We start from the raw sequence: 16,905 nt of genomic DNA on the forward strand, positions 1-16,905 counted from the left end.
CTACATAGAGGCATAGTTCCTCTTCTCTCGCACAGTAGGTAAGAAAATATAATTTCTAAATAAATTAAGAAGTAATCAGAGGCAGTTTACAACCAGCTTTTTGAAAGTATTATTTTAGGTGTGGGGGTGTTTTGGTGTGGTTTTTGTTTGGGTTTTTTTTTGGTGTGGTTTTGTTTTTTTTCCTTAAATTATTTTGCTTGAGAGAATGTGAACTTAATTTTCGGAAAGACCTGTGCCACCATTCAATCAACTGAGCAGTATGAAACGTTTGGTCTCCCAGACTTATGCATGTGGCTAAGTGACCCTTAGCTGAGGGGGCATGTTACAGTTTAGTGCCATCTGTAAATTGAACTCCTAAAATACAGGAAAAGTGTAGTGTGACAGATGAATTCACATGTGGATTTGAGCATTTAAAGCTAACCAAAGCTCAGATAGTGTGGCCTTCAGCTCAACACTTGGCTTCCCTTAATGTTGTTCTCAGTAGTAAACAGTGAATGGTATTACCACAGATGACTCTTTGTAATGTAAAACAACCAATGTGGGATTCTGCAAAAAGTGATACCAAATGCAGAAAGGACTGTAAAGTGTGTTTAAGGTAAAATTGGGTAGAAAGGTTCAGAAATCCTGGTTTTCAGCATGCTGTAATATAGTGCTTCATAGATTCTGACATGGCTTCTCGCTGTGGTGTCAAAGCTTCTTTCAGTAGTGTTTATCCAATGCAAATAACTTTTTTTTTCTTTTTTCTAACATGTGGTTTCATGTCTCAACCATAGTGTCCCTTCTTTCCCTCATGTGGCAAGGTCTCATCCTGGATCTCAGGGAGGCAGGTCACAACACTGTGTGTGTAAGCATACATATGTATTTACACATACATGCTCTATAAATAAACACATGTATTTTTTCCTAAGCTGATAAAAGAAGCTGAATTTTGCTCAAGTTAGTAAGACAGACCCAGTGTTTTAAACTAGTATATGAAAAGTAAAGTAAATATGTAACTTTTAAAACTCTTTTTCTGAAGCCTTTTAAAAAAGGCAGCCCCCTTCTGTCTCAACGTTCTGTGTGAATGCTTCAAGTTTTCCAAGAGAAGTTGTACCCTACAATAGTATTTCAAATGTGACATCTTGACTTTTTTTGTCTTAATTCTGACAAAGATGGAAGACAGACTTTGATATTAGGGAAATTAAAATTTCTGTCTAGTAAGAAGTAAATAATCTTGTATTATAAACCAAAAAGCTGACTAGGAGGGAATGAGTTTCTTATGCTGATGGTCTTCTAAATTCACAACCTCACAACTCAGCTGACCTGAAACAGATACAATCACTTGTGTTTCCTGTAAGTTTTTTTCAGACCATTTTACTATAATTTAAGCCTTCTCTTATGTCTCTGATGGTTTGAGAATTGCCTGTCGTATCTCCCAGTGATTTCACCCAGACTAGACTCATCTAGCTGGAAGTTAAGGAATGAAGCTTTATTTACATCTTAGCACAATTTACAAGCATATATGACCAACATCTTATAAATATTTACAGTTCTACAAGTTAAAGGTAATACAGAAGCACAAAACCCCTCTCAGAAACCAGTCAGACTGCCAGAAGGATCCTGTCCCAAACCACCTCTCTGCTTCCCCCTTTTTCCCTTCCTTCAGAAATAACCAGATCAGTCCCCATATATCTTGTATGATAAATCTGGAGAGATCTGAGTTGAGATGCCAAAAAGACAACAAGAAAGGTTGAGGGAAATAAAAATGGATTAGGTCAGATTAAAGAGTTAAGGCAGATGCAACCACACAGACTGCCAGAGAGAAGAAATGAGAAGGGTGTGAGAAGTGAGTGTCTTATCTATATTTTGACTACTGGTGTTTCTCAACAGACGAATGAGTGATATGTGTTACTGTTGTTTTTTCTTTCTTCTCACAGTGAAGGATTTAACTTCTCTCAGTGAAATAATCCAATTAACCTCAAACCATCACAATGTGAGATAAGGGAATTTGTATCTGGAATTGTAGAATCACTTGGATTGGAAAGGATTTTGGGATGTCACCAGCTCAATCTCGTGCTCAAAGTGGGGTCAGTTCACACCATGTCACTCAGAACTTTCTTTGTCAGGTGTTGAAAACTCCCAAGGAGGTAAATTATACAGCCTCTTGTGGTAGTCTGTTACATTACTTCAATATTCTCACTAGCTGTTTGTTTCAGTTTCTCCCACTATGCACCTCAATACTGTACTGGCTTTGCCTTCTCTTGTAGGTGAAGATATGCCTTGTAGCTATTAAAAGACTGGTATTAAGTCTCTCCTACCTGTTCTCCTTTCCACATTAGGTGGAATTTCACTAAGCTTCTCCTTGCAGATGACATGTGTTCCAGCTCACGGCCATCATGGCTTTGTACTGACTCAAGTTTATCATCATCATCTTTCTTGTACTCGTTTGCTCAAAACTGGATACAGTGTCCCAGGTACAAACTAAGATAGGTAAAGAAGAATAGTCACTTCCCTTTATCTAGCTTTTCTTTATACAGCTCAGGATGCTGTTAGCCTTTACTGCTAGCTGGTGCTTACCTTGCTGTCCATTAGGTCCCCAAGAATCTCTTCTGTAGCGCTGAGTGACCTGTTGGTTCCAGGCTGTGTAGTGGCAAAAGATTAGGCTAGCTGAAGTGCAATGTTCAATTTTGTGGTTCCCGTCAGTCCATTCTTCAGCTTGTCTAGAGGCAGCTCTGCCCTTGAGCATTGATTATATGTGTAGGATAAACACTGTGCTGTTCATAGCTGGTTTATGCTGTCATTTATTTTTAAAGAAAAAATATGACATTGAAATTTTAGAAGTTTCAGCATTACTGTGAGATGGAAGTTTAGGCTTATTGAAATCTGAAACATCTACTACAAAGAGTCTAATTAGAGCTTTCATTTTATATTTAATTTCAGGGACAACTAGTAGATCCACATTGTCTCCCACAGTGCTGGAGCTTGTGACAACCAGAAGCAGGATGGGACTTCGACCCTGTTCTGACTTGGTGACGAGAGTGCCACCTACTGTGCCTGTGTCCCAGTTTTGCCACTGTAAGTATGCAAAGTGTAGTATTTAGTCCAGTTTCTGGCTCAGTGCAATCCAGTGTATTATTGAGTTGATGTTGTTACAACATGAGATGTGCCTGTACAAGCCAGCGAAGCCCAAGATTTTTATGTAGTGATAGCTAGGAAATCTTTCAATCTCCTTCTTCAATGTAGTAATAACAGGGAATATGTGTGTATGAAATATTGTTACTGTAAAAGTGATGAAAGTGCAGCCTGCATGCACCTGCATGTGGTCTTTGCATTTGCCGAGAAGAAAAAAAAAATGAACTCCCTTGTTTATTTTACTGCAAATAAATAGCAATGGCTGGTTCTGGAGATGCAAGGACTGAGCAACATGATGAACAGAGGAAAAAAATTAAGGGTGCATAGTGGCAAAATCTTTACAAAGCACCTCATAAGGCTGTTTACTGCTCAGTAAGATAAACAGTAGCATACAGCTCTATAAACACTTATCATACCATGGTGTTTAAGTGTGCTGCTTGCATTTCAGATCCATAAACTGGCTGGTGTACCTACAGGTTTGCCTGGTTTTGTTCTTATCCCACTTGGTTTGTCTAGGAAGTACCATACCTTCCTATTTGGCACCTTACAGTGTGCTCCAGCTTTGTCTGTGTGGTTACTGTTTTCTTTGGCTCAGTGCAGGACTCCTATCTGCCTTATACATTTAGGAGGCATCTATCACAACCTAGCAGTGTTAAAATGTCTGATAGAGTAGAAGCACACTCCCTGATCTGTGCAGTGTCAGCTTCTGTGGCCAGATGATGACGTTTCTGCTATTGTCTGCTGCTTTTATGTGACTGTGTATTGTGAAATGTGAGCTACTGCTCAGCATTCTGCTCCCCAGACTTCCAAACAGGTGAAGTACAACACGTGTTTGTTCTGGCAGGCTGGGAGAGCCACACATGGCTATTACAACACGATTTGTGGTCATAGAAGACTGATGGGTTTTGTTTGGTTGTTGTTTGTTGGTGTTTGTGTTGGTTTTGCTTGTTTGGTGTTTTTTATTTGGATTTTTTTTTTACAATGCAAGTTGAGATAAGCAATTCCAATCTTATTAATATCTGATGTGCTTCACAGTAGGCACTGATTGCCTAATGTAGCGGAGGAAGGAAATAGCCCCAGTTTATGGAATCTCTTCAGTCTTTATTAGGGCAAATTAAACTAATGGGTTGTATGCCTTTGGCTTCAGTTACAGACATTATATGTTTGATTAAACTTGCTTTGCAAGTTAGCTAATTTATGAACAACTGTGAACTTTCTTTCTGTATCAAATTAAAATACCTTATTACTCTTGTCTATTCTGAAGAGCAATGATATTAATGGTAGATAGTTCTCCTTGAATGTGCTATTCAGGGAGTGTTATATCAAATGATAGCTTTGATTGTGAAAGGGGGGGGGGAAACAACCAACAGACAAAACTCTACCAGTAGTGCCTGTGCTCACTGTTAGTCTCTGCACCGTGACAGGAAAAGACTGGGTGTGGTAATTAGACTGCTGACCTGGGACTCATCAGAGAAACTTGGTTATGCATCAGATAGATTCTGTAGCCATGGGTAAATGACTTCTTTGGGCTCCTGTTTCCATACCTCTTGAGCTTCCCTGGTAAAATGTTCTGCATAGGAAGCAGGCATTATTATGGAAGAAGTAGAAACCTGAGTAAGGACTGCAGAAATTACTGCTATATTTGATTCTATAAAGCAGCACATGCTAGAAGGGAGACTGCCTTGTTGGGCTGATAAAATGTTCTGCTGCTGTGGCACACAGTGATCGAAAACTGGGTGAAGGTAAACACGTGGCAACGTGCACGTTGTGAGGAAACGTATGGCATTTTTGTGTTGCTTGTCATCTTTCACTGTGCAAGAGTCTAATCCGTGAACGTCTCTGAATGCGATTGTGCGTTCAGAAAGTTTGGTTGTGGCGGAACGAGCTCGTACGCACCAGAGCAGTCTACAGGGGGAGCAATGACGGAGCAGCTGCACTATTTCCTGCCGTGAGAGGAGCAGCAGCCTGCCCGCGTTTGGCAGCGCGGTCGGCTTTTCATTCTCACCACGGCAGCGGAGGAAGCCATATTCCAGTAGGCGAGCTGAACAGTTTTAGAAACCTCAGCAGTATGTGTTCTTGTGAAAGTAAATTGCAGTTTTCTTGTGAAAGTAGGTTTCAGGTGTTTGGTAAAACATCTAACAGCGTAGAGATGACCTGGGGATTTGAAATGTAACAAATTCTTCCTCTCTTTCTTCACTTATTCTTTTAAAAAAAAAAGGCTATGAAAAAGAGGGACCAAAAAGGAAACAGAAAGCTATGCGTGTTTGTTAGCATGTTTGCTTTCCTTTAGAGTGAAGGGTTTGAAGTGTAAGCAGGCTGTGGAGACCGGGGCTGAACTCGGAGCATCAAACCAGCAAGTTTTGCCAGGTGTTGAATGTGGTCAGTATTTGGCAGGACTTGGCTTCCAAATCAGTGCTGCAAACTCTTTCCCCGCCCCTTAGGCGTTGGGGATTTCCTTCCCTGCCAAGGGCAGCCAGAGCCAAGCATCGAAGGTCAAGCCAAGATCTGCAAAAAAGAGCAGGGGGGAGGCCAGCCTGGTGCCAGGAGGAGCCGCCTTTGCTCTACGGGGAGCTGCTGTCTGCGGGCGGGAGGAGGAGAAGGAAGGCGGGAGGAGAAGGAGGAGTTGAGGAGCCCGGGCCCGGGAGCCTCCCCGCTTACCGCACTAGGAAGTGACGCTCTCTCTGAGTCCCGGAGAGAAAGAAACAAAGTTTGGTTGCCGTTTTTTTTTTTCCTTCCCTCTGCTCCTTGTTGCTACCTGCCGCTCTGCGGGCGGCCGCCGTGCCTCTCTTCGCAGGTGAGCAATGCACGTTTGCTTCCCTCTCCTGTTTGCCGCGGGTTTATTGTTTTTGGCTTCCGTTTTCCTGCCATTTTGAAAAGGGGGTGTCTTTCCTGGGGCTTGGGGGTTTATTTTTGGGGTGTGCGTGGGTGTGCTTTGTTTGTGGATGCTGGGTGCAGGATGAAGAGGAAAAGTACCTGTGGAGGTGGCAGGGGCGGCTGGTTCCGCGCCGGGGCCGCGCAACCCCGTGGGGCCGGGGTTGGGGCCGGGATAGCAGCAGTGCCAGTCCTGCTGCAGCGGGGGGCCAGACTCGACTGCTGAACCATTTCCTCCTGCTTCTGCGTGAATCCTTAGGAGGGCTCCGGAGGGGTCACTTGCCTGCTGCCTGGCTGCAGCAGCGCGGTAAAGATGTATCTGTGTTCGGGGAGAACCGCCTGCGGACCCCGTTTGGGGGCCCGGGTGGTTTTGAGGGGGCTTTTAGTTTCTCTGGCTGCCTGATGGAGCCAGGGCAGCTCGGCGTGCGCGGTGGCCGCTCCTCCGTGGGCGCTGCGGGGAGCACGGCGTGCCCTGGCCGCTTTTCACTGCGCGGGAGCCTCGGCTTGCAGGGCTTGGGTTTCTCTGCCGGGGTTTACGCAGTGGAGGAATTAGTTGATAATTTCTGAAAATCTCGTGAAGCTTTTCCTCCGGCAGCAGCTGCAAAGGACTGCTTCTTTGCAGTTTACCAGGAAGAGCTGACAATACACCCACGCACGTATGTGAGAATCTTATATAATACTTGCGGGCTTTTTTAATAGGCGTAAGCAGGGTTTATTTTCGACTTGTAAAGTCTTGTGTGGTTGCAGCCTGCAGAATTAGGAGGAATATTATCTTAACAGAGGTTGACTTGACATCCTTTCCAATCCTTTTTTTTAATAATGATTTGATTTCCTCCCGAGTACGTTTGGAGTGCAGTGTAAAGGCCAACTGGAGTAGGCAGTTAGGGGAGGGGAAGACAGAAAAGAATTGTCCTAATGCGGAGTCTGATATTAGGTTGTTTAGAGGGCGAGACTGCAGTTCCAGGCAGCAACAGCAGCAGCTTTATGACTCTGTGTAATTACAGAGTGATTGCATAGGACAGCATTGTTGGAACGAATACGTATACAGAGACTGTTGTGCAAGATTTCTGTACCGAACAAAACCTAGTTTTGCACTGCAAATGCTAAAAAGCGAACGTATTCTGCATCCTGCCACTTCTCCTTCGCTTCACCTAAGAATGAGAAGAGAGGGAAAAGATAAGCGAGGCTGATCGTGGAAGTCGCAGCCCTGAAGTACGTCAGGAGCGTCACTAGATGCCTGCAGTCACGGAGTAACTGAAAGCTCGTTCTTTCTAGTCTGATTATGCAACAGGTGAAAATCGAGCAAGTTTGCTAACAGTCTTAGAGGTGTTGTGTAGTTCTTGGTCTGGTCTAATTTCTTAGGGGCTTGTGTGGGAAAACCGCCTGTGTTTAAAATGAGCAACTGCACTCCATCTGTCTTGGAAATGGCGAGAATAGCACCGGGGATAGTTTCTGTGTCAGGCCACAAAAAAAGTAGGGGTTGAAAGAAATGGCAGACGAGACACTTGGAAAACGCTGTTTGAACTTCACTTGGGGAGTTGCAACTTGCTCGGTGACCTTGCAGGCATCCCTGGCTTGAGCGATAGGACAGGGCATTGAGAGTATGCTGCTGTCACTGTATTTGCAAGGCTTTTCACTAAGGCTTTGAGAACTGATCAAAGTTATGCCACCTACTTGTGGATACAACTTAAAACTACCTAGGAGTTGGGTGTTGGTGTTGTGTGTGTTTCTTGGTTTGGGTTTTTTTTTGCCTCAGAGTTACTGATTACCTGTAATATTTAGCAGTTTAGTTGGGTAAGTACTTGGAATTAATGAAATAGCTGATCTAAAATATTTTAGAGCTGGTGCTCAGAATTTTGCCCTTCCAAAGTCTGAGGCATTTTTCTGTAAACTGTCTTTGCTGATGTCTTAAATGCTGTGAGGTGTGTAAAGTGTTTGAGCATTGTGATGAAAAGTACCACAAAATGGAAATTTTAAAATGTTAAGCTAGAGATATTATTTTAGTTGAACAGAGTTAATCTCATTACTGCTTGTTTCCTCGTGTTGTCAGTTAAATGTTTGATGTAAAATGTGTGTGGCTTTGTTACTGAAGAGCATAGTGATGTGCTGAATAAGTTTACATTTGGGGTTTTTTTGTTTTGCAAGTGGCAGTAACCACAACGCTGGGCCTATCACTTGACAGATTTTCCTTGTGGTCCTTCTGTAATTTATCAGAACATGTAGTTTTCATGCAAAGTAGCCAAAGATTAGTTAATCTGTGCATATACTATGGTCTATTTGTAGTTTTTTCTTTGAATTGTTCATGTCTTGACTGACTTGTTGATCTTGTGTTACATTGCATGTTCTAATGTCTAAATTACTTCGGGGAGAAGAACAGAAGTGATGCTTAAAGATTTCTTGAATCATTTGTGGTGGCAATACAATATAGTTATTCCTTATGCTGCATCTTTTGCTTTCTCAGCTTAAGTGGTGAGAGAAAATGTTTTAGGCCAGGATTCTTCAGGCTTGAGTACAAAAGAGTAGGCAACTTTCATGTCTGTGAGTAGTCCTGCGGTACTTTCTGGAGTTAGTCATAGATACACATTGCTGTGTGTATTAGCAAGAGGGAGGCACAGCCCTGCTATCCTTTAACCCATCTAGCCCTTGAAAGTAGTGGTGATAGGAGATGTTGAGGGCTGTAGCATAGTACAAGTCTTTTCTGAGAGAGTCTGTGTGGTAATTCCAGATGTTAATTTATGCTTTTGGATTTTCACTTGTCACCCCTAAGTGGTAACTGCAGAGCAGCAGGAGATATTTTCGACCCTGGCACTCCTCCTGTGACACTATTCTGCATTACTGCTAGGCTGCCTGCGAGGCAATCCCGTAGGTTGCCCCTGATGAGGGCTGGCTGCCACGAGTCCGGATGGAGTCTGGCTAGCCCATGGTCCTGTTTCTGAGGGTGGTTATGTTTTTCTGTGTGCTTTACAGTTCTTGGGGTTTCTACTTGGGAGGCTTACCTAATTTTCCCTGTGTCTTGGGTAAGCGTTTAGCTCACACACTATCAACCTGCTGATCACACCATGGAGTGAGGATATTGAAGGAACTTCTATGAGCTGATTTGATTTTGTGGTTTAATTTAAAACACACACTACCCCCCAAAAATCTCAATCCTCCCCCCCAAAAAACACAGACCCAAACCAACAAACAAGGAAAAACAAACCAACCAAACTCCCAAACTGAACAACGCACACCCCACAACCCCTCCCCTTGTTTTTATTTTCTTCTTTTTCTGATGCATTGCATAAAATCTTGCTATTGGTTGCAGTAAATTACAGTTTATGCTAAAATGTAATGTAGTAATGATACATGTTTCCAGTACAGTTAGTTATATTATGAGTGACATAAAAGGAGAAATAAACCACTTTTCTCTGAGTATTCATCATGTGAAATGGGGGAGGTGAGGGTGGCAGGAGCTCTGGTGGTGAGGTTTTGTGACACACATCCAAAAAGCTAGCAAATTCTGGTATGGGCAAGCCAAGACTCATGAGTCAGCTCCAAATGGAAGACTTGTCTCTGAGTAATTTGTAAATAGGAGGGATGTGCTGCTAATTCAAGGAAATATCGTTGTTAGGACCTTCCCTAATAATTGGAAGTGTGGCACAGAGCTATCTGCAGATGGGAGTTGCTGTGTTGTGAATCACGTGTTCTCTTTGTGATTTGAGCATTCAAACCAAGAAAATCCTGGCCGTGGATATGTAGATGCTTGAAGGAGGTGGTTGCTCAAGTAATCATTTAAATTTTTTTAGCTGCATATTAGTAACTTGGATTCCACGTGGCAGCTCATTGGCAGCTGCAGCAGCTTCTAGTGTGCAAATGTGCTGCAAGTGAACTATTGTTGCAATTTCATAACATCTCTAACTGCTCAGATTCTTATCTGGAGTAGTTAACTTTAGACACATTGAACAGTAACGCTAAGTGAAATGCCATATGTTCAGAATACTCTGAGGATTTTACTAGATCATTTGCTATTTAACTGTCTTATTTTTAGGCTTTTTTTGTTCCAGCATAATGCATTCTTCATTCTTTCAAGTACTTCCTGAAAGGAGAATTTGCTGTGCTTGTGTGAAATGGCTACACTTGAGGGGAGAAAAATTTAGCCAAGTATTTTCCTGTTTTGAATTGGGTTCCGTGCCGTTTGAGAACACATTCCCAGCACTGCCAAGTTCCTGGTGAGAGCCACAGCTGTAAGGCATTCTGATTACTTTTAAAAGATTCCAGTGATAACAGTTTAGGATGCCAAATGCTCATCTGTGTCAAGCTATCAGGGAATTCTGACTGCTCCGGTAGTGTAGTTATACTTTGTGACTTAGAAAATCCTGAATTGAATTATACTCTTAGAATTTGACAGACTTTACATGTTACCTGATGTGAGACACACTAAATATTTGGGGCATTGTAATATTTATTATATTAAGAGTATAATAATGTTGTTGTTGCTGAAAAAACTTTTATATTAAATTCTTAGAAAATACATTTTTTTCAAGTATTTACAGTGAATAAATAACATAGTCTTCCTACAACAGTATTTATGAAATGAAGGTGTTGTAGAGGATGTTGAAATGCCTGAAGTAGTGAACTCATTTACTATAAATGAAAGCTAGGAATTTAAAAGTATTACTGTAACATTTGGCATTCTTAAGAATTTAAGCTGCACTCTTTGAGTATTTGGAAAATCTTTTCTATACTAAGGATGCTAATGCAGGTAAACAGTTATGCAAAATGTTGCATTTGAATATGAGCTTACTTTTTTCTGATAGTACTCTTTGTTACCATGATTTTCTAAATATGTGCAAGAATCAAAATTAATGTGAGAGATTTCTTCTTTCCTATTGAAGTATGAGAACTTGTTTTTTTGTTAGTTTTAATAGTTGTCTTTGGCAAAAGGTGAAGCTTCAGATACGATTCTGGCTGACTTATTTTACTATTGCTATTTTTTTTCTCCGTATAGAAAAAGTACTATTTCTCTTTTTCTGTAGTGAAATTGGATCTGTAATAAAAATGCTGGTTTCCCTGATATGGAAAAAATAATGTAGAACACATAAGCAGTTTGTGTTAATTTTGAGTTCGAGATACAAATTGAGAGGCTAGCAAATCTGGTATACACGATACTGTGCTGAGCTTTTAAACTTGTAAGTGTTGTGTGATGAGCTGCCTTGGAAGAAGGTTTTTGAAGCCAATACTGATCTTTTTCTTGCAAAAATTAACAAAGCCCATCTGAGGGCTTTTCACTTGCGGTGTAAATCAAGCTACTTACCTGGCCTTTGCAGAGCAAATGAAATACAGATTGCTTGGTTAGCAAGAGAAAGAAAATGCTGATTTGAATCCTTGATTTGTAAAGCTTTTCTCTGGAGCTGGAAGGTGCTATGTAACTTAACTAAAGAATTAGTATTGGTATAAATTGCACAGTAGAAGATACAGCAAGTCTTTCCAGACATATTAGGATAAACTAGCTTTCCACCACACACTTGTATGCCAAGATGCAGGTTTCTGTCTGAAAATGCCATAAGGATATATTTCCTAAATTGTAAAACACAGAAGACAAAGTAAACTTGGATGGAATGGTCATAAAGGGTCAAGACATCTCTCCAGTACATGCAATAGAGAAAGACTGAGGACATTGCACTTGCCTTCAGGTTGCACTGCTGCTTTTTAGTGAATTTATGACTTTCTCAACATGACACCTGTCAAAGGTATTATTAGGCAAGTATGAGACCAAAGGCAGTGGCCCAGATACTTGTCAGCATCAACAGTTGCTGGACCACATGTACTTTATTTAAAGGGATAGTGTATTTCATATTTGGAGTTGATGTAAAAACAGCCATGTTGGCAAGATGTTGCTTCTTTCATGCCAGCTGTGTGTTTGGGTGCCGTTGGACTGGCTTTTACTTGTTTAAACAGAAGGGATTTCCCAGCATCACAGAGTGTCAGGGGTTGGAAGGGACCTTGAAAGATCATCAAGGCCAGCCCTCCTTGATTTGTTTTATTTCATTCTCCAGTGCTGGTAAACCTAAACCTCTTAGAGTCCTGGGCAGCAGTGTTCTTCAAAGGTAACACTGACATTAGTGAACGAGTGAATTTTGGGTGAAAGGGCAAAACCTTCTTGGCAACTCAAAATCAGATGATCTCATGGACACACAAACAAGTGTTGAAGTAGGAAGATACTTCGAACCTTCTCATGCTTGCTTCATGAAAAGTATTGTTATTTAAACTACTACTCTTGGATTTGGATCTCCCGTTGAAAATGATCCTTTCAGCCTGTCCACCACCATTAGCATGACAAAAAGCAAACAAGAAAACTCAGTTTGAACTGGTTCACTCAGCTGAAGAGCAGAGATGTCAGTGACGTTTGCAGTAACTGGTTTCTAATAGAAAGGTACTTTGTTAAAACCAACTGATTTTCTGTAGTCTTTTATCAAAAACTGAGCATAAATCTACTGAAGGTGATGTAGTTCTGTGCTTCTCATCATGAGCGTTCACAAAGACTACATCTGTTCTGTAATTCTTAGTCTGCATGGTATAGATAAGTTTAATTGTACTGTGTTTTCATATTTTTAGCCTGTAAGGTTTTATTGAAGGTTTTTACCATTTAGTGTGTAACAAAGGTGCAGACTGTAGTTAGGCCTCTAAGGGTCTAGTTGTGTCTCTTTTGTCAAAAGCAAGTTTGAAGGTGAGCTTTTGCTGATGGAGATTGCAGTGCTGTGGCTGGGTCTGTACTAAAAGTTCTTATGAAGGCCTGCTTCAGGAACACAGCTTAGAAAATGAAGTGGTAGAGCTTTGTTAACATGCTATTTGTGTCAAGATGTTTAATAAATGTGGTAGTTTAAGGCTTATTGGAAAATTCCAATCAGAGAAAAGGATGCTTCCCTGAAAATTCAGTGCCAAATCTGAATGAGCAGGGGATTGAATATGCAAGAATAACAATAATAGAGTCTATATCAGTCATTGGTTTGCTATCTTGTATAAAACCCCAAAGTATAAACAACTTTCTTTTCTTGTCTTTTGGACATTGGAGCTTTTCCACTGTTCCTTTGCTTCTCTCCAACTCCTCCACTAGCATTTTAACATATAAGCCTTGCTGGTTGTTTTCTATCTGGGGAGAGAATGAGTGGTGTTGTCTCCTTCTGGGCTTCGTTTGTCCAGGGGGAAGATTGGATTTCTAAATGGTGTGTAACTGTGAATACATGTAAATATATTTTGTATATATGGTTGTAAATTTAGCTTTGCTGTAAACTACAGCTTTATCTTACTTCTAGCATTGGAACTGGTCTGGTAAATTTTACTTGGGGGGTGGGAAGTTCTCAACACAATAAGTCACATCCATATGCTTACTAAGTTAGTGGCATTGTTTAGCTTATGAAAATCTTCATTAAAGTCTTGCTCCTAATCTTTTTAGCCTGAAGTACTTAGTTTTCTATCTGTGAGTTAAATGCTATTAATATTCTAGGGGGAGAAGTGTGTGTATTTAATATTTAACTGAGCCTTTTATTTAGGTGAGGTAGGTGCCTTCAACAAAGAGTCTGCAGAACTTTACTTGACCTAACAAATAGTGGCGTAATGTTGAGAGTGGCAATTTTTTCCTGCATCCAGGGGAGCTGAGGATGGAGGCTGTTAGGAGAAGGTGTGGTGCGTGAGGCTGAATTAGCATCTCCATGGCTAGGTGTTTCTGTCAGTAGGCTTTGTACGGGAAGTCACACCCTCTTGCACTACGGTGTTGTTGTGGCTTTGTTGTTGATGTATAGTTACTGGCACCTCTGTGGACCTGAAGCGGGCACAGGCACGTGAAGTCTTTGGTAGAAGAACAACTTTCTTACTCAAGTGGAGATACATGTTTACCTGTATGATGCATCCTCTGTGGGGCTTTTTTACTGGCCTTTGCCTGGACATCCTGATTAAAAGGCTGACTTGGTTCTCTGCAAGATGCTTAATCCCTTCGTGTTTGTTCCAGAACTCTGCGGTGTGAAACTGAGGCTTCAGGACTGCAGTCTAGAAAGGCGGCATCAGTTTCTCTGTGGAGCAGATGGAGAGGAGTTTCCATAGTGAGGTTACTTACCAGCTTTAAATCAGTTTGTCAGTGAACGAAATTGCCATTTCTGTGGTTCTGTGCACTTAGGTGGTTTGTCTGACTCTAATGCAGAGTTATTTCATGCTTTTCTGTTTCTTAGGTGGGTGGCTTTGCCAAGGTCATCGAAAAGGTCAAAGATGCATGAAACCGAAGTGATGAATCAACTTTTTCCCTTGAAGCATGATTCCAGAGCATTTTCCCCATGTGTTTGCACATGTGTCAGCTGCTCTATTATGGGTTTTATTGTGAAGAGAAGCTTTTTGAGAAGACAGTTCTATCGGAGTTTCTTGATTGTGCAGTATGGAGGTGTTCAGTGACAGCTATAACTGAGTTGTTATAAGTGACAGAATTTGCTTGGGAAAAAGCTCTAGATTAAGTGTAGGATGCCTCCCTGTTTACAAGTAGCCATCTGAGCTGTGCAGTTTGGATGCATGGAGGGCATGTGAAAATCTATTGACATCTTTAGTTACTCAACTAGTTTATTTTTGGGAGCTCCTGAATTGGCAGGACACAGTGACCCTGTCAGAAGAGGAAAAGTAAAATGACTTTGAGTGCAGAAACTTGACAGAATATTCACCAAATTGCCGATTGCTTGCTACTGTTCCTTTGTGATGACTATAATGGAGATTAACCCCTTGCTTTCTTTTCTACTGAACGTTTTCAGGTACTGTTGAATAATTTTAAGGAGAGCCTAATGCTAATCTCAACACAAAATTGCTTAAGACATCATACAACAGTTTGAAAGAGTACAAGTGTCTCTTGTTTTGATAAAACAGGGATTGGGAGAAGGTTTGGTGATAGATTCCCTGTTTGCAACTCTTTGTAATGTTACACGGTTCATTTGGAGTAGCAGTAGCTTGCATTCAGAATTGGTCCTACAATACATAGACACAGCTGTCTTGTGCACAGGTAATAGTAGATCCCTGAGCTAGCAAGGAGCTGAGAGAAGTTGTATTTCTGTATGAAAGCAGAGTTGTATTTTATGTGACAGTGATACTGGTTTTGCACTATGTGGCTAGAGAGATCTAGCAAACAGGATCAAAATCTTGACAGTAGCAACCACAAAGCCTTAGGGAAGCTTTGCCCTTTGTGTTACAAGGGTTTTTTTTGCATGTGACTGATTTCCTCAAAACTATTAACAATAAGCATCGTGTATAAGAAAGTAAGACAAAGAAAGCGTTGCTGTAGAGTGGGGGTTTTGGTGTGTGGTTGTTTGTTTGTTTGTTTGGTTACCACTCTAGTCCTAGTTCGGAGAGGTCATACAAGGTAGCATGGAAGAAAGTTGTTTTATTTTGGCTGTACTCTGACACCATAAGAAATTCTCACCCACCTGGTCACTTTAGTTGAAAACTACAATGTTACTTCAAAGCATTTTACTTAGTGCATTTGTCTTACTGAAAAGGTATCACAGTATCAACAAGGTTGGAAGAGACCTCACAGATCATCTAGTCCAACCCTTTACCACAATTCTCAAGGCTAGACCATGGCACCAAGTGCCACGTCCAGTCTTGCCTTGAACAGCCCCAGGGACGGAGACTCCACCACCTCCCTGGGCAGCCCATTCCAGTAGCCAATGACTCTCTCAGTGAAGAACTTTCTCCTCACCTCAAATTTCCCCTGATGTAGCTTGAGGCTGTGTCCTCTAGTTCTGGTGCTGGCCACCTGAGAGAAGAGAGCAACCTCCCCCTGGCCACAACCACCCCTCAGGTAGTCGTAGAAAACAATAAGGTCACCCCTGAGCCTCCTTTTCTCCAGGCTAAACAATCCCAGCTCCCTCAGCCTCTCCTCATAGGGCTTGTGCTCAAGGCCTCTCACCAGCCTCGTCGCCCCTCTCTGGACACGCTCAAGCATCTCAATGTCCTTCCTAAACTGGGGGGCCCAGAACTGAACACAGCACTCAAGGTGAGGTCTAACCAGTGAAGAGTACAGGTAAAGCTGTGTTCATTACTCTTTAATCATTCATAATTGCTCATTCACTTTTTACTGCCAGTTTCACACTAGCATTGCAGGAGTACTTACATATGCTGAATTTTGAGAACAGGTGACTGACCACTGACTAGTCACTTTGAAGGGAGTGAACCACTGATGTGATTTTTGTGTATTACACGAACCATTTACAAAATGCCAACAGATGAAGAAATACAGCAAAGATTAATACTCAGCATGCTGACTGGACTCATGGAGAGCACTTTTCTATAAAGGTAACTTCTCCATTTTTTTGTTTAACAGAAGTATTTTTTTCAATAAGGAAGATCTGGAAAACTCATATTGGCCTGGAACAATGCAAACTGCCAGCTTGTTTATTCAGCAGCAGTTCCTTACTATTACTAAATACAATTCCTGGAAAAAAAAGTCTTGGATCTCCCATCTAATGGAAGGGAGAGATATTAATTTAGTTCTGAATTTTCTTTTTTAATTAGCTTCAAAAAGCAGTACTCTCAGTGCTAATTTTGACCTTGATTTTTATAACTCATTTGTCTAGTATTTGTGATTAGATGATTGTAGTTTTAAGAGTAAAAGCTTCCTGCAACACAGTAGCTTTTAAAGCATTTCCAGTGGAAAAATAGTTTTCTTCCCCTTAGAGGGTCACCTTAACTACAGGTTTAATGATTACTGACACCCTGTTGGTTAAATGTGAAAACAATATATTCTTCACAGTATCACAGTATCACCAAGGTTGGAAGAGATCTCACAGATCATCAAGTCCAACCCTTTACCACAGTGCCCAAGGCTAGACCATGGCACCAAGTGCCACATCCAACCTTGCCTTGGACTGCCCCAGGGATGACGACTCCACCACCTCCCCGGGCAGCCCATTCCAG

At 41.5% G+C, this 16,905-nt stretch overlaps 1 protein-coding gene across 3 annotated transcripts in view; it reads left to right on the forward strand.

Moving 5' to 3' along the window:
- The window catches only part of MIDEAS (mitotic deacetylase associated SANT domain protein), a 63,698-nt gene that overhangs the window by 8,766 nt on the left and 38,027 nt on the right, over nt 1-16,905 (forward strand). For 2 of the 3 annotated variants that reach the window (XM_064146667.1, XM_064146677.1), the window contains exons 2-3: nt 1,917-2,126; nt 2,920-3,054. The gene's annotated coding sequence lies outside the window, so the exon portion shown is untranslated. Of the gene's footprint in view, nt 1-1,916; nt 2,127-2,919; nt 3,055-5,760; nt 5,906-16,905 lie in introns of those variants that run through there. The other variant, XM_064146686.1, reaches the window with a different exon arrangement.

This window comes from Pogoniulus pusillus, chromosome 1 (assembly GCF_015220805.1).
Source record: "Pogoniulus pusillus isolate bPogPus1 chromosome 1, bPogPus1.pri, whole genome shotgun sequence".
NCBI lineage: Eukaryota > Metazoa > Chordata > Aves > Piciformes > Lybiidae > Pogoniulus > Pogoniulus pusillus.